The sequence below is a fragment of the Syngnathus leptorhynchus genome, chromosome 10 (assembly GCF_054491065.1).
Source record: "Syngnathus leptorhynchus isolate UIUO chromosome 10, UIUO_Slep, whole genome shotgun sequence".
Taxonomy (NCBI): Eukaryota; Metazoa; Chordata; class Actinopteri; order Syngnathiformes; family Syngnathidae; genus Syngnathus; species Syngnathus leptorhynchus.
Window position 1 is genome coordinate 6,689,306 of NC_141204.1, and position 17,384 is coordinate 6,706,689.

The 17,384-nt window shown below is 38.5% G+C and overlaps 1 protein-coding gene across 1 annotated transcript in view; it reads left to right on the top strand.

The window, feature by feature from the left end:
• eys (EGF-like photoreceptor maintenance factor) overlaps positions 1 to 17,384 on the top strand; it is a 138,368-nt gene that overhangs the window by 14,477 nt on the left and 106,507 nt on the right. The window contains exon 4 of the mRNA XM_085921663.1: positions 16,741 to 17,011. The gene's annotated coding sequence lies outside the window, so the exon portion shown is untranslated. The remainder of the gene's footprint in view (positions 1 to 16,740; positions 17,012 to 17,384) is intronic.

Here is a 17,384-nt window from a genome sequence, read left to right on the forward strand (position 1 = left end):
TCCTCTCAGTAAAGCAGCTACTTCTCTCTTCTACCTCACTCTATGACACGAGCGGATTTATGCGTGTGTGCGTGCACGTGCAGCGCAACAGCCATCTGGACAACACGTTTAACAGCAGAGGGTGCCAAAGCTATTTAGGATTGTAGTGCCTAGGCATAGGGCTTGCTGCCTTTAAGCCTCCCTATAAAGGACACAAAACAACAATCCTCTTTTATGATTTAAGAAAATACATTTTTCTCAAGGGAGTAAAGAGACAACTTCATAAAGACAAAATCAATTACGACCCCCCCCATTGGTAAGTGATCCCCACCAAATGAACCATCACCACGAAATCACATAATCCCTGAGAGCTGCTCTCGATTAACATTTTTCATTAGTGTCACACCCAGGTGCCTGCAAAGTAGACGCTAGTCATCTGTCAGCTTTGCGTTTTACTTCAAACTATTACATTTTACTGCAGAGGCTTAAGAGAGCGGGAGTAGAGTAAAATAGGGTTTTCCTCACAATAGAAGGCAGTAAAGGTTTTGCAGAGGGGTCTCCAAAATCCTGTGGCAAGTGTGGCATATAAAGCATGGTGCACTCATAAAGACAATTGGACTTATTTTGAGGCTGATTTCCCCCATCGGACAAAAGCCAGTGAACTAGTAAGAGCTTTGAAGATGATCCGAACCTTTTTTAATGTGTGTTTGATTGTGATTTATTAGTTATGAAGACAGTGACATGCCCATTTTTATTTATGAGATCTACTGGCAATAACTCACAAACCTTGTAAAGTCAGATCTTTTTTTAAAATCACAAAAAATATAATTTTTCACTTGGCTTTATTTGTGGTTTCAGGCATGCAGCTCAAATATGTTTCATTATCTCCCAAAGGTGTGACCTATGTATGTTATCTTCTCGGTGGCCTTGCCAGAACAATTTAAGATTACTGCTGATGGTTCTAATGTGCAGTTTTTCACCTGACATTTATACCACAGGGGGTCTCTCAAAGGCTCTCAGATTGCCATTGCAAATAGAGTGTATGCACATTGTGGGAGTGGCGGGAAATGTACAGCTCGATGATCTTGAATTGCCAGTTAAGAGATACAGCTATTTACCTTTTTATGCCAAATGATCTTGAGAGGCAGAAAGCCATAAAGAGCTGCAAGAGACAGTTGTCTGATGTGTTTGGCATGGATTAACTAAAAGCTTATTTGTGTACCTTCTCCGTCACTGGAGCTGCAATCCGTCAGACAATTCACTACTTTCAAAATAATGTGCAAGCTGTGAAGTGTGAAAAATGGAGGATGTCCAAAGTGTGCATCTGCCCACAGAAATTGAAGTCTCTCAAGTCCCTAAGTGAAAGTGGTGACAATGTGTTCATTTGTTTCATTATATAGGCATGTAACAATTCCTCAAGACAAAATGGTTTCTACAAAATTCAGTCCTTTTAAGTTTTTGTCAAAACGCAGACTGCAGCTTCAAAACATGATTGTTTGTGATTGCTTTTTTTCCACCTATATGAATTTCCACCCCAAAGAGTACATTTAAATTTTGTTTAGAAGCTAGTCCTCCATGATTTATTTTAAACTGATCGACAACTGTCCACTGAGTGCATTTTGTCAGATGGAGTATTATATTTTCACGCCAGTTAAACCACAGGCAGCCCCTCTCTTGATAATATCACACAACGCGTGCATCCACCATGGAGGCATGTTGACCAGTGAGGAACAATCACAGGATTTTCCTGGACATACTTTTTAGATTCCAATAAGGTTTTTGGCCAGAGCTGCAAGTGACAGCTGCCAAGCTTATTTCTCTAACTTCGCTTTCACCAGAGCACAGACTGCGGCACATGCACCAGTTTCCAAAGATGTGCAAGCATGCAAAGCAGCAAACCCACAGAAATTGGTGTAGTACACACAGTGCTTATGCCCTACAAGCAAAATCCGGGTAATTGCAGTCCGAGGTCAAAAAGTGTGAAAAGCATCACTAATCCAAGATCGTACATTTCACCGCTCATCACCTCTTTCCACGTCATCAACTCCGATGGATGCCATTACAATATTTCTATGTTTTAGAACATGTTTACTTGTTTAGCCAGCAACCTCAAAGAGCAGCTGATGAATCCCTTTCCGCTGATGTGGGGTGCAAAGCTCCAGCCACTTCACATAATGTTGCATCCAGCATGGCCCACAGTGATGGCCAGTCAAATTGGATTAGGCTGAGGTGGCTCGGGGCTTCTCTGCAGCTGCTGCTGTTTGATATGAGCTTTAGGTGTGTTGCAAGTGTTCACTTGGCTTGACTTAAAGGACTCACAGATACACGTTAATATTTTATGTGACAGCACAGACTACAGTGCCAAAGAGTGATTGGATGTACAAGAAAGAGAGCATTAGAATGTCTGATACCTAAGTCGGCCATTTCAAGGCGATACAGTGATGAAATTAACTTGCTTCTTTCTATCAGTGTATCTGTCCTCAAAATACATTCTGTAACAAATAGAAAAAAAATAAAGCATTATATTCTCTTATCTGTGAACCGAATATTGTCTCCTACTGTGAGACAAATGCAGAAATAATCTAGAGATCCTTTTTTGTTTTGAGAAAAACTGCTGATGGCAATCACATACTGTGCTAGTGATCTATCTAAATGTCTTTTACATACCACAGGGGGGCTGAAACGTATCTCTGACATTGGAAGGCCGGCCGCAAGTCAATACCAAGCCAAACAACCAATCACACTCACCCAGAAACACTGATGAGGAGTTTAGAGTCAACAATGCGCTCAACTTGTGTTTTTGCGACATGACAGAAAACCCGCATAAGCTCAGGGAGAAGATTTAAACTCCAAACATAATAAAGGCAGCTGCAGTAACCACATGCAGCACCATTTTACATACCAATTTACAAAACTATCTTTTTATTCCATGCACCGGCTTTATTGCAGTTGCATTTTTCATAACGCTGTGGGCATTCATGCATAAATCTTCAGTGAAAGCTATAAAGCAGCACAGCAAATCCCTGCGTGTCACTGATAAGGCTTCACTCCGATAGGAATCACAAGGCATTGGAGTCCACTGGATCAATAAGTGCAAATGTTCTGCCTGCACCCAACCACCAATCATGAAGACAGAGAATTACTGTCACATGATTGACAAAGTAGGTCTGCAGAGCCTAATGACAACATGATAACAAGAAAATTTAAGTTCTCAGTTTAAATAAAAATCGGTAAAAAAAATAAATAAATATAATTGGAATGTTTCGTCACTCATATTTAGTTTACTTTGTGCCGTCATTTCACTCTGCAGGATGTCTGCAATATTGAAAGCAGTGAAATCTGGTGATTGAGTGAAAAGTAACTCACCGTTCAACCATCCGGTTGGGCCACACTTTCTGAGAACCTACCTTCATGTTAAAATACAAAAAAAGTAAAGGGAATTCATAGGGATTTTATTTTCCTTCATTTAATCTTACCCTAACGAGATAACGCCGCAAACATGTGATGCATCAAATATGGAAGGAGGGCAGCTGCTATGAGCAACAGAAAGCCTGCCACAGATGTTTGGTTGATTTCACAACTATGAACACTGGAAAAAAGTGGGCTCAGCAAAAGTAATATGTTACTTGATTGAAGCACTGTGCTTCATCATAACCATAACAATAGCCCTCTGAATAGTCACTGAGCATTTGTGGGGGCCAAGCACTTGGCTCAAATGTGACTGCAAATGACGGGTCCTTATTACTATAGCAACTTGAAAGCATGAAAATAGGAACAAAGGTGAGTTTTGAAAAAGGGCATAACCAGATGACTCGGCCATCTCGATCAGACTGTAAAGAAAACGTTGACCCAAATGGAATATTCTAATAGAGAAGAGGAGAGGAGCATCTGCTTGCTGTTCCAAGCCTTGGGTCCTCCACATGACATGACTAATTGCACTGGGTCGTTTACATTTAATTATCCACTTCAATGCTCATTTCAGTGGCGAAGGACTGCACATCTTTCACATGACATCTTTAACAAGTAGTCTATTTTTTACCTTTTATGTTTCATTAATTCTTAAAAATGGCTAAATGCAATTAAATCCATAAGGCTTATATGTTAAACATGAGTGAATTTACACATATATGGACGGCACATGAATTTGTTATTTAATTTTAGTCTTCATAAAGATATGTCATAATATGACATTTACACACATTACATTTGATTGCACAGGGTCCTGTGGGCATAACAGTCTACATCCAATTGTTCAAAGAGTATTGACACCAGCAGGTATGGCCACCTGCAAACACGGAACAGAAAGTAGGCGAGCCCAAAGTGCAGCGCTTAATTAAGGCCAGCCAAATAAGTCCAGGTGGTCCGCCAACTTCCCTGAAGACAGAGGGCAAATTGAATGTGGACCAAGGTGAGCAACAATAGCCCCAAGATCACAATAGGGACATTAATTTTTAATGTAAACTAACTCATGTCTAGTTGTGGGCAGATGGCGGTGAGCAGTACGCTTGAATGTATTCGCACCTTTGTAAAACCCTTTGCTGAAGCTGCTTAGTGTTGGATTTTTTGTTTTATTTTAGGCAATGAAAACAAATGGAAAAATAAGTAGCAACTAAAGAGTGCATGCTGGTGTCACCAATTTACTATGAGGGAGAAATGAAAAACCAGTCATACTTCACAACATGAACTATGACTTCATTCGGAAAGGAATGAAGAAGCTATGGTTTTTCTTACTCCTTTCTGAATATCTTTTTTTTTCTGTGTTTATTTTGCTTCCTCAATTTCATTTGGTTTTATGAAGAGATTTTGTCTGATAGCAAACCCGGTATTGTTCGTGTATTTGAATGTTCGGAATAAAAGTTGTCTGTCAATCAATAAATCAATCATTACTGTAGATAGAATATTTACAATAAGCATTTGTTTTATATTTGCTGTCTGACACAATAGCTTGGTACTCTACTAGGAATTTGTTTGTGTCGTGCCTTTCATGTGACATTAGCAAGGTTGCTTTGGCAGGCCTAATTAATTGCAGAAACCAAATTTACAGCCACAAATGTCTGACTGACCTCTAGTTTGTTTATTTCATTGTTTAAAAACAAACAAACAATGTGCCTGCAAGCAAAGTCTCTTGGCAGCTGCGACGTTTAGTCACAGAATTAAATCATCTGTCTATTCTCGTTGGGTTTATTTGATGATTCCGCTCTCTAATGGTCGTATGGGATAAATATTAGACACCCCTAAACTGCAGGTATGTAGATGATTAAATTCACGAGGATGTGCAATACGGAACATTTATTTATGTCTGAAGGTTGTACAAATTTAAAAGGCAATTGTCACTGATGTAAAATAAATACTCTTACGGAAGACCATTTTAAACCTCTCTGACCTAATCAATCAAAGTATAACATACAATAGCAATAATGTATCTCATTGTGCGGATGTACATATTTAGTTTGAGTGTTTGCATAATGTATATAAAATACATATGTCACAGTTAAATGTAATATACACTTGGATGTATTCCCTTCAACAATTTCTCATTCATATGAATGTAACAAAACAAAAGGTGGCAATTTTCTGCTGGTGATCCTTTCAAAAACATCCACTCAACTGTAAAGTCAAATCAGGCACGCTGTTCTCTTTTTCTTTCCTTGAATAAGGTTTGGAATTCCAGCTGAGGTAGTTAATTATGATTGCCATGTGTACACGCCTGGAGGTTTGATATTTTTGAATGCCAAGCTCCATTTGAAAGCATTCACCATCAGTTTATAGAAAATAATGATAACCCAACAATGGAGGAATTTATGGGAACCATTCTCTTTGTTTTAAACTCGGGTGACGACGTTTGCTCTTTGACAAAATTGTGACGGACACAGTTGGCTTTTTCTCTTTGACCTTATCCATGTGCACCAAGCGTATATGTATCCCTACAGGTTGTGAAAAGACCTACCCATGTTTTGAGCTGGTGGAATAAATGTGAAACTGAGCTTGCAGGTCACATCTAGCTCCAAATGACAGCTTGTCCTTTCCCGCTAAAATTCAATGTAATTCATTGAATCAAATGGAATTTCCGAATTCTATTCCCTCCCCTCCTTGGGTAACAATGGCTATCCATGACCTACAGTATTCAAAATAAAACCGTACTTCTCAAATAATGGTTCATACAAGTCCCTAGTTAGACGAGAGCAATGTGTGGATGTGTACGTAAGTGTTTCTTTGAATGGGATAAAGTTTGAATACATGTGTGCAATAATCTTGCTACATTAGAAAAAGTCCTGCTCTTCAAAATACATTTTGGAAAGAAAAATAGCCAACCGATGGATTTTAGGGGCTTAAACTTGCAATCGCTATAATACTTTGATGTAGTTTGTTGAAAAGCTAGCAACTATCATGCAATGAACATAAACTTGGGTAATGACATTTGATTAGTAAGATTGATTTTACAGGAGATCAATTTATATTAATGTGCTCTATTCTACTTTCAATATATATTAATGTAGGGTGTAAATTTCTTTCTTTGTATGCATAGATGTATTTCCTAAGCATTCTTTTCGCATTTAATGGAGCTTGTGTTAATTTTTCATGAACCTTGCAGCCATGGATGTGCAACAAGGGTTAACATGGGTTTGTTGTGCACTTTATTCAGGGCATGTTATCTTGTAGGCATAAAGAATTTGAAATTGATAATATTTAAATAAATTATCAAAATAGCCAGAGTTAAAATGTTGCCTCCCAAAAATATACGTATATGTTAAAACAAATGGCCAAAATAATTCTATATAGATCTTGTCAATTAAATACACATTGACATTGTGGGTGTTTAAAATAATTTACATGGAGACATTTTTACAAATTCTCTGTGACTGAAACTCGGCAAGTCAGGTCTCACGTGGAAATAAGGAGGTCATTTCGAATAAGGCAGCGCTTAGGCAACTAACAGCTTCAGATAAGCCACCACTGAAAGATTTCGCTATGCGGGATGTCTGCTGCTGATACTCTCAAAGTTACCACAAACTTATTTTCAATTATTTCCATTGACACGTCGGCTGAGTGGTTTTCCTGACTGCAAGGAAACAGATCCAGACTTTAGGCTGAACATCATAAAAGTTGCATAAAATGCTGCTTAGAAATATGAACTCAAATAGTGCCTGCTTTCTCGTGAAACACACAGAGGTTTGCATGGGTGAACGATTTGCAACAGCAGATTGAAATAAAAAATGTAAACAGCTAGCACAATTCACCTGTAGTGTGTTCATAAAACGTTTGCAATCACACTCATAGTCAAACAATTTTGGTGGCATAAAACCTAAACATTCATGATTACTTGCTGCCAGGCTCAAGGCAAATCATGAAAAATAAAATAGCAGTCAGATATAACATAATGCTCATATTGTTAATAGAAATTCTAATGACCAGGCATCATGTATGACACCGTATTGGTTATTTGGGTCACTCAGCATTTTTCCAACATTGCCTTGTCAACTACAAATACAATATATAAAAAAAACTGTGCTGTACATTAAAGATCATGTTATCAAACATAAAGCGAATATATGAACATACCCGTAATCAGGTTAGATGAAAATAACATTAATTTCTGTTGGTTTTGAGATAAGAGTAATAAAACCGTCAATCAAATCGCATTGAGTAGCGCAGTAGACTATTTGATGGTGGCACTTACATGGGATAGAAAACCAACTCATGAGCCACAATCGGTCCCGTGGTTGCAGTATATTATGAGTGGATACTTGGAATTACGATGGTATTTTATGGTGCCAAATCATCCCAACATTCAGCGCCTCCTCATGATTTTTTCAGTGTGGCAGAACAAGAAAACATCCCAGCATGAATACAAATAATGGTTAATGACCATGGAAATACTTCGTTAAAAATTGAAATTTTATTTTACTGGACAGCAGAGAGGTGTACATGCACGTAAATTCACTTGAAAAGCAACTGACAGAATATAAAAGTTGATGTGTCTGTAATTATTGAAATGAACAGAAATGCAATTGATCTATTCAATTAGAAAGATTATTTTTACACACTGTTCAAAGTTTTCTATGGGGTTGCATTTTTATTTTCTTTGTTTATTTTATTTAATATACTGCACCGTATATATTTAGTTATTGAGGTGCAGCAGAACTTGCAGTTCTCTTTTGATGAAAATTTTAAGAATCAAGAGTGTTGTTCATGCTGTCAAAAACTACTCTCATAAATTCAACAGACAAAGGTGAATGACTCGTCGTTAAAGATGATGATACAAAATGTATGCTTATGACGTGGTCTGGACTTCAGACTCTGGATTAATAATGGCTAGTTAAAGGTAAAGAAAAGATTGTGGGAAAAACACTTCCATCAAAATCTCAGCGCAGCTCAATGATGCTGAATGATCCCTCTCAAGCTCGACTGGATAAAGTCAAACGTCTTGGTCGCAAACATCAATCCTGTTTGTGGCTGTTATGCTGCAGGATGTTTTCTTGCTCTGCTGTTCAACAAAGCCCCTCGCAATGAATGCTTGGAAAAGGCCAAGCTGTCGTTCTGCAGCTTGGGGCGGAACATCTGTCTTCTGCAAGCATGTGCATATTTAGCAGATATGGGTGCAATCTATCTACATTAGCCTTGTACATTACAATTACTAACAATTGTTGGACTTTCTAATCAACAAAATACAGTATTTGAAACCACAAATATGTCCATGAAAACACATTCAAGGCAGAGAAGAGTCATAGCCATGCATAAATGAGCTTTAGCCGTCATTAAACAACGTACGGACATTGATGCATCTGTGAGGCTCACTTGCAAATATAATGACATTGTCCATTTGCTGCTTGGACAACCACGAAAAAATGATGCATGATCCTGCTTGTAAGCTGTCTTGATGTGGGTCATCTGAAACATGGCTGTGGGCCCTCGATTGAACTCCTCTTGAGACGGGCTGGTGGTTTATTCCAGAAATGTGCAGCTGGAGCTCATCTTTACAGAGGAATTGGCCACAGCAACAACCCATCCAACCAAATGTGTTAACATACTTTTTTGGACTGGACAAGAAAGACTATGTTTTTTTTTCTTTGTTGGAATCTGCACGTTGCAGTGTCTTATTTTTCAAATGAAATCGCTATTTTTAAATGAGAATAACATTAAAGTATCCAAGAATACACTGTTAAGGTGGTAAATGACTATTCTAGCTGCAAACGTCAAATTTTTAATCTAATATCTACATAGGTGTATAAAGGCCCATTTCCAGCAACCATCCCTCTAGTCTTCTAATGGTCCACTGTGTTTGCTAATTGTGTTAGAAGGATAATGGATGACTAGAAAAGCCTTGGAAACCCTTATTAAATCATGTTATTTTCATGGAAAACACTAAATTTTCCGGGTGGCCCTAAACCTTTGAACCAGTGGTGTCGAAACTACAGCAAACCATATTTGGCGGCCTACAGCATAGACTAAAATTGCTTTCCACATTCAGTTGTGCATTTGGTCCTGCTCCCTCCCCATTTTATAGGATCTCATCTGTCATGAGAGCTGTTGAAGTCCCACTTCAACTGTTAAAATTCTGTTAGCATTTCTTATCTGTGGAAGAACACTTGCGAATGACCCTAACATAACAGGGAAAATAAAACACTCAGTATCTACTGTAATGTTTCCATTTAAGATTAAACCTACATTTTCATTCAATTTTGCCCCAGTAGGTAGAACCAAATTTTTATTTTCCAGGTAAGATAACAGAATAAAGCAGCATTGTGTTTATTTCCCCCTTCGACGCAATTTCCATCACTGAAACAAGATTAAAGGAAAATATTGTCAAGCACAATAGGGTCAGAGAGACCACTTAATGGACGCTGTGGTTACCGCTGAAAGAAAGGCTCTGCTGATATGGATGGCTGCTCTTATGACAATGATAGATGGTGCATTCTGCAGCCTTGCAAGGTCCTGCTGTGCTGCCAGTGACACTCGGGAGTCACACTAAATGCCTGGGCCCATGTCAGGGACCCGCCATCAATGCCTGAGGGGAATGTGGGTGAGATTATCCAGTGACACGTATCCCATCAAAAGTTTTACAGCATTGAGCAGCGGATTGTGACAACAGCAAGGGAAGGCATATGTCTACACCCTTTTAAGTTTGGACTTTTATTGGCTGCTTTTTAATGTCATCTTTGTGAAGCTCCATTGTTATTTACTGTGTTGTTGTTGTTGTTTTTTTAATGTATTTGCTTCACCGTATATCTACGATCGTTATCCATCGTTGGTTGGAGCACTGCCCAGTCAGGTGATAGCATTTAGCAGAATGTGCCCAGAGTATAAACCTCACAATCATTTTGCAACTTCTGTCTGTAGTCACACGATCAATAAACATCAGTGAACATGTTCCATTAACAGTTATACCTGCCTAGGCCAAGGTCATCAGCCTCCACCATGTTCGATGCATGGTATGGTATGCTTGGTTCAAAAACATTGTTTTTCCTTTTCAGTATACTGATGTTGAAGTCAGCATGTGAACTTTGGCTGGTCTGATGTTCCTCATATTTGATCAGTTAAGGATTCGAAGGAGGGTGTGACTTTCACATCATGTCTAATTATAAAATGGAGTGAAAAAAATCAAATGTCACAATAACCTCAAAATAAGTTTCAAAGCGAGTTCAAAAGGTGAGTTCGGTTTCTATGCAGTGCTCCCATTTTACAGGCGGTTGCAAAATTGAGGTAAATGTTGAGGTCTGACTATGTCCCAGCACAGGCTTTCATCCCACAGGCCCCATGCGACCTCATGTTTTAAGCAAATATGCTGCTTGCAGACATAAAATCCCCAGTGAAAATCTCAGCTATCATTACTTAATAAACCGGTCTGTTTTAGGACTATTAATTACTGAACATTATTACAAATTAGCTGTTGTTCTTGAAAACATGATTAACTATAATCATTTTCAATATTATAGTCCTCACTTCCTTACTGTTATTTCAAGTGTCTTTGTGTAAATTTCTCATGGGAAGAATTATTATGTGTTGCTGATCAAGAATATTCTCAACCCATTTTGAAGACAAAGAACTTTGGCAAAGGCAGACACAATTGCATGTTGAGTAATGCGAGCCTGAACTAAAATGATGAATCCCCCAAGGTGTGGTAATCTTGGAATAATTGTTACAGCTCTTCATTTTAACCAGGGCATCGTGGCAGTTCATGATGTTGACATTATGGTGACCATGATGAATTTGTCTATATAGGTGAGATAAATGACTCAACAAGCAATTGATCATGCCATCACCATGATCTGATGTAAGAAATATTTTTTTATTGAAGAAAGGGAAAATATCTCTCTTTCTCTCTCTCTCTCTCTCTCTCTCTCTCTCTCTCTCTCTCTCTCTCTCTCTCTCTCTCTCTCTCTGTCTCGCTCTCTCTGTCTCTCTCTGTCTCTCTCTCTTTCCTTCTCTCTGTCTCTCTCTCTGTCTCTCTCTCTTTTGCTCTCTCTCTCTCTATATATATATTTCTCTCTCTCTCTCTCTTTCTCTCTCTCTTTCTCTCTCTCTCTCTCTCTTTCTCTCTCTCTCTCTCTCTCTCTCTCTCTCTCTCTCTCTCTCTCTCTCTCTCTCTCTCTCTCTCTCTCTCACTTCAGACATCTTTCATGCACAGCATTTCACTTACTTTACCTTAACATGTCCAATAAAAACTTTAATCATGAAGGTCTTTATTGGACATGTTAAGGTATTTGTAATCTATAATAACATTTCAAATGAACCGAAATTGTTTTTTATAATTCAAGTAGTGGGGTGGATTTATACAAAAAAAAGTGTTTAAAAGTGGGGGCAGAGTCATAAATTATGCATGGGTTTAAAACAATGTCGCTGTCAACAACAACAGATTCAAAGTGAGATGGTAGCGGTGGTCTCCCAACTCCAAAAATGTATCAGTAGCAAGAGTAGGCAGTCGTTCCTGTAAATGAATCTTGTTTTATTCGCCCAGATACAGCCTATGAATACATTTTATGAATGTAGAACATCTTCTATATCATTTCAACCAGTTATGGTTCATAAATGACTTTATGTGTATTTGCATTTGCCATAATCCTCAAGGCATTATGGTTGGGAAAAATTGGTCTAGGTAATACATGCTTGTAAAAAGAAACTTTTTATACTTTGCGTAGTGCCTCCGCACATGCAAAAATCAAAATGTCATTGATGTAAGGAAATGAATTATTTCATTTCATATGGCAAAAAAATATATAGCAGAGATGTGTAGTACTGATGATTTTTTTAGTAGTGACAGCTTGCTCTTGATAGCAATCATCATGTTTCTAGTAACTATCTTAAAAGTTAATCAGAAATCATTAGTGTTGATTCCACTTTTCCAGGATACTCCCAGAAAAAGTGTGGATTCACCGCCCCCCCCCCCAACCCCCCACTTACCCCAGCACAATTCAGGCATCTGGGAAGATATTTGCTTGTTATTGTTAACCGATCTCTCTGAGGCATTCACTGAAGCCAATTATAACGTCTTGTGAGAGACATTTATATTTGCAAAAGGTCACATTGCTCCAATTCCAGCGCATATTTATCAAGCAGTCACAGCCCTCCTGTAATAATTAATCAGTTGAAGTATTGCAAAGTGAAATCAGATCTTATACTTTTGACCATGTTCAAAATACTGTATGAGATTATCCTAGGTGATTGTAAATTACGGAGTTTATCTATTCTATAAGTGTGGATTGTTCAAGGCGAAACAGAAAATAATCGTTTTGTGGTTCATATTCTGAACCATATTCTTTGTTCTTCGTGGGTGGCTGCAAGGGAAACCAAAGAGGGCAGCTCAAAATTGCAAATGATTTTTAAGCAGAACTATGGAAGTAGAGTGTCTGTGCATTTCATAAACTGAGTGCTCATTGTCTATCTCATTAGTGTAGTGGGTGAGAGAGGTTTCAAGTTTCAACACACCCTTATAGGTGAGTCACTGTGATGTAAGAGCCATCAAGCGGCCATTAGAGCTTAGCCCAATAAAAGCAAAATAAGTATTATAACGTTGTTAAAGGGGACGGGAATAACATTTTCACTCCATTAATCAGCTCTGTCATTACAGCCGCTTCACATCAGGTAACCTTTCTGAGATAGATCTTGAATACCTGCAAGAGTAAGATAGCTTAATGGGAATTCCTTCGCACATCAGAGAGTGCACCAAGGTATTATGACTTCTATTGTTCTGCTTTGTGAACATCAAAATAGTTTTCAGCATTTGCAGAAATGCAATGCAATGCTCCACAAAATCTTTATTCCTGATGTGACATCAACTGAATTCAAGACTGTTGGAAAATATTAAAGCTCACTTGGAATGTCGGGTCACGCCCCAGGAGTCGTCATAGTTTTAGCGCAAACTCCTAACGGCTGATCCCATCTGAAATCGTGTTTAGGAAATAGAGAAATCACACTAAGGTTTGCAAATACAAACAAGGTCACATAAAGATGAGAAAAATCCAACAGTGAGCTGGAGCTGCGGAAACAGGCTGCTTCTCTCGCAGCACTGTTGATCAAAGGTATTTGAAGTGAGATTGAAGTTAGCAGTTTTAGAGAATGTTTTTCAGCTAGTGTGCCTGCTTCAACATCTTAAAGTGTCAATCCAGCGCATTCCGTAGTCAGATGCCTGAAATTTCTAGCTCACCAAGTCCGAGCGCAACACTCAAGGCAGAAATGCATTGTGTTACATTCTGAAAGTGTGCATCGTCTCATGCGCCTCACATCAAGGTATCGGTATTGTTGCCAGAATTTTAAAGCCAGATTTTTAAAGCTTTTGAATCGCTTACAAGAGAGGTGCCAATGCAGGGCCTCTTCATCTTGATTTCTGTGTAACACAAGGTCATATGGAATTTATCTAAAAAGCTGTTTGGAATATCTACATGTTAGCAGGAGAGTTGAAAGTTTCATTGGTGCTAATGATGGCATCACAGCAGCTTTTGAAGGCCTTTTGGAACGGGCTCCCAAACAAAACACAATTTGAAATACTTTAAGGTCAGCTTTGCTGTTTTCCCTGCTTTAATTGGTTGCCATTATAAGCATTGTAGAGTGTCTAACATAATGAATGAAACACATCCTGAGTTTGCATTCTAAGGACATTTTACATTTTTGACAATATATGGATAAAAAAAAAAAGTCAGGTTACTTGCAGCTGGCAGAGAATGAATTTATAATGGAATGAGATGGAATTTTCTTGCAAAGTAAGGTTTGGAAAATATTGCTGCCTTTGCATATAAAGTGTGGGTCAGTGAAAATATTTGCATTTCCAATATGGTTGTCTTATATATTTTATTTTTACCTCAACAGCAGTTAAAGTACATGCCATGCGTGCATATGGATATTACGTGTAATATTTAAATGTTATCCGTGTGTCAGTGTATCAACTCGGATTTACGAAGCCAAAGTAAGCAAACAGCATTCTGTACAGACACAAGACAATAATGTGAATATGATATCACATTGAGTGTCAGGGGAAATATAGCAAATAACCTTCAGCACGCTGTATCGAAACAAGAAATTACCTTTAAAGAACCAGTGTGCTGACTCAGGAAAGCTACAAGGCACAAAGAGTCTCATAGCTCACAAAGGCACCATAGAAGGAACCCAACCACCCACTGAAAACTACAGGCAGGAGAACAACACATCAACTTAGATGTGACCAGACATTATTTCTTACACATCACAGCTGGAACACCATTATGTTACTAAATTTTATGACTGTCCATTTAATGTATCCTTAAATTGTATAGTTTCATTCCAGGCACCCAAAGGAATAACAAATTGCCTAAATCTGTTTCATATTATTCATTGAGATAAAAAACTATATGTAAATATTCTTAATTTTAGTAGGTAAATTGATAAAAATAAATGAACTGAGGCACAGGGAGGACTTGCGAAGTTCACACAGGAAAGCCAGAGCACAGAATTTATCTTACAACCTCTGCACTGTGAGGCGCTGTGCTAACCAGTTGTTCACCGAGCTGTAGTAATTAAAATAATGAATTACTAAAATAAATTAATTACTAAAGGACTAAGTAGTCATTAATTAAAGTAATGCATTGTAATTGAAAGAAACCTTTTTTCTGAGTCACCGGTAAAAGCCTTGATGTCTCTACAATTCTTTACAGTTCGATCCAACTATAAAATTCTTGTAGAACTGTGTATGGTGCAGGCGCAATATTGTGAAGCAACATTGTCCACATATATTACCTGCAACAATTTCTGCCTTACAATGTGTCTCCATGGACAACAACACTGCGACATTGTTGCCGGGGAGACCAAAATAAATGTCATCACAGTGAACTTTTGTTGTGTTGCTACCTTTCAAAAAGAGGTGTGTGGGGGGGACGACTTCCTCTGTACCACTGGATACAAAGATATGCTCTGTCCACCTTGATTCATGTTCTAGCCACTGTGAGTCATGGCTAGTCCCCATCCAATTACCATCCCTTAATATATCACAGGAATACCGTGAAAATAACACTTGGAAAAGTCGGAAGAGTCTTGGAGACAACTGTGGCTAATGGACAGTGGTGGCATTTGTTTCGGACTGAACCACGGATGTAATGATTCAGGTGGACAGAGGCTGGGTCTACTGATAAGTAGGTCAACAGTAACATATCTGTTCTTGAGCCTTTTTCCTCTCTTCACTTCGTCATTTTGTTGCAAGAGGAAAGTTGTGTTTCAACAAAAACAAGAGTAGATGAAAGGGAGAGAATACTGCACGTTCAGATTATATGCCCACAAGGATCTCGAGCCACTCCTTTTTTAACTAATGAATTACCCAAATGATATTCATTAGGAAATCTAAAACGGAATCTGTACAGCAAAAGTGCGGTTCAAGATAAATGTGTCAGGAATAATTGCTAGTGAATGCTATAAAATAATTATGATGCTTCAAACGTGGACTTCACTTGGGTTTTTAACTGGGAAGGGATGTTTTGGACAACCTTGACCTGCTTGAGAGGGAAGTCATGAGACATAAAACCCAGTAGTATTAAAGCTTTTATGTACTACATCTGCTTTGTTCTCAAATTATTAAGGGATCTGAGGCTGAGGATGTAAAACTCTGCATAGCGCAGAAGATATTTTTACTTATAAGAGAGAACATGTATTTATACAGGGAGGGTTATCATGTCCATATTATGTCTACAATAAACTGATAATGGTAGCTGGGAATAGAGAAAAACAGTTTAGTGGACTGTATGAACTTGTGCAGTTTGGCAACCCTGAATTTAACCTAGCCCAACTGCGCTTATTTTCAAACTGAAAAAAAAGTATGAATTCCAGGTTGAATCAAGTTAGGATGCTGTAGAAAAGTAAATACAAATGTAATATGATGATTTGAAAATGTTTTATTCAGTTGAATACTCAAAAAAAAAATAATGCTCAAATTGATTAAGTTTATTGTTATTGTTTTTCTTTCAAATATTCAATCATTTTTTATTTAAGGCCTCAAACATGGAAAGAGCTTTAGCGACTACTCAGGAACAAACAATACGTGCGGGTGGGTAAAGGGCAACTTCCATGTTTTAAAGACCAACTTTCTGTGTTACAACATAGCAGAGAGGGATTTTAGGATGGATTATGCAAATTTTGCGGTCACTGAGTGGCTAAAATCTTCCCTTCAAAAACAGTTACCATTTCCTGGATTTGCCCATTTTTACAATTGTGCCCCAGCCCCTCTTTCCAGTGTTACACTCACTGGCTATTCTCTGGCTTTTACCTGGCCTTCTGAGACTCCAAGATTATTTTTTTTTATTTCAGCTTCACCCTGACTCAACAAGACAATTTAATGTTGCTGTGGCTGTATCGGAGGTGGAAGTTGGTGAAGTGCTGTCCCAGGAGTACACTAAGATTGCACTCTTCCCTACATGCAGACTCTCCCCAACTGACCTACAGCAATGGAGCCAGAGAATTATTTGAAAATGGCCTCGGAAGAATGTTGATACCTGTTGAATGGGACGTTGTGTGAACTGATCATAAAAAAATCTGGAATACATTTGCTTGCCAAACGTTTGACTTCCTGACAGGCTAGGTGAGTGCCATTTTTTTATTGGTTCACACATGTAAGTTCTGATCGTCCTGGGTCTCAAAATGTTAAACCAGATGCCCCATCTCATCATTTCTCACCAGAGGGCGTTAAGTCAGACGCTGACCTCATTCTGCCTCCTGTCTGTTTTGTGGCCTCTATTACCTGGAAAAGCGAGTCAGTGGTCAAGAGAACTCAGGAGGAGCAGTCTGACCCTGGTGATAGCATTGTGATTGTTTGTGTGTCTGACTCGAGATAGAAGAAAACAATGGGGCCACTTTCTAGGGCCCCAGATATTTGGGGGGCCCCTGTGATTCCACCCACCAGCTCCAGTCAACATAGTAAAGAACATTTTCAACTGGTCAATGTCACTTAATCT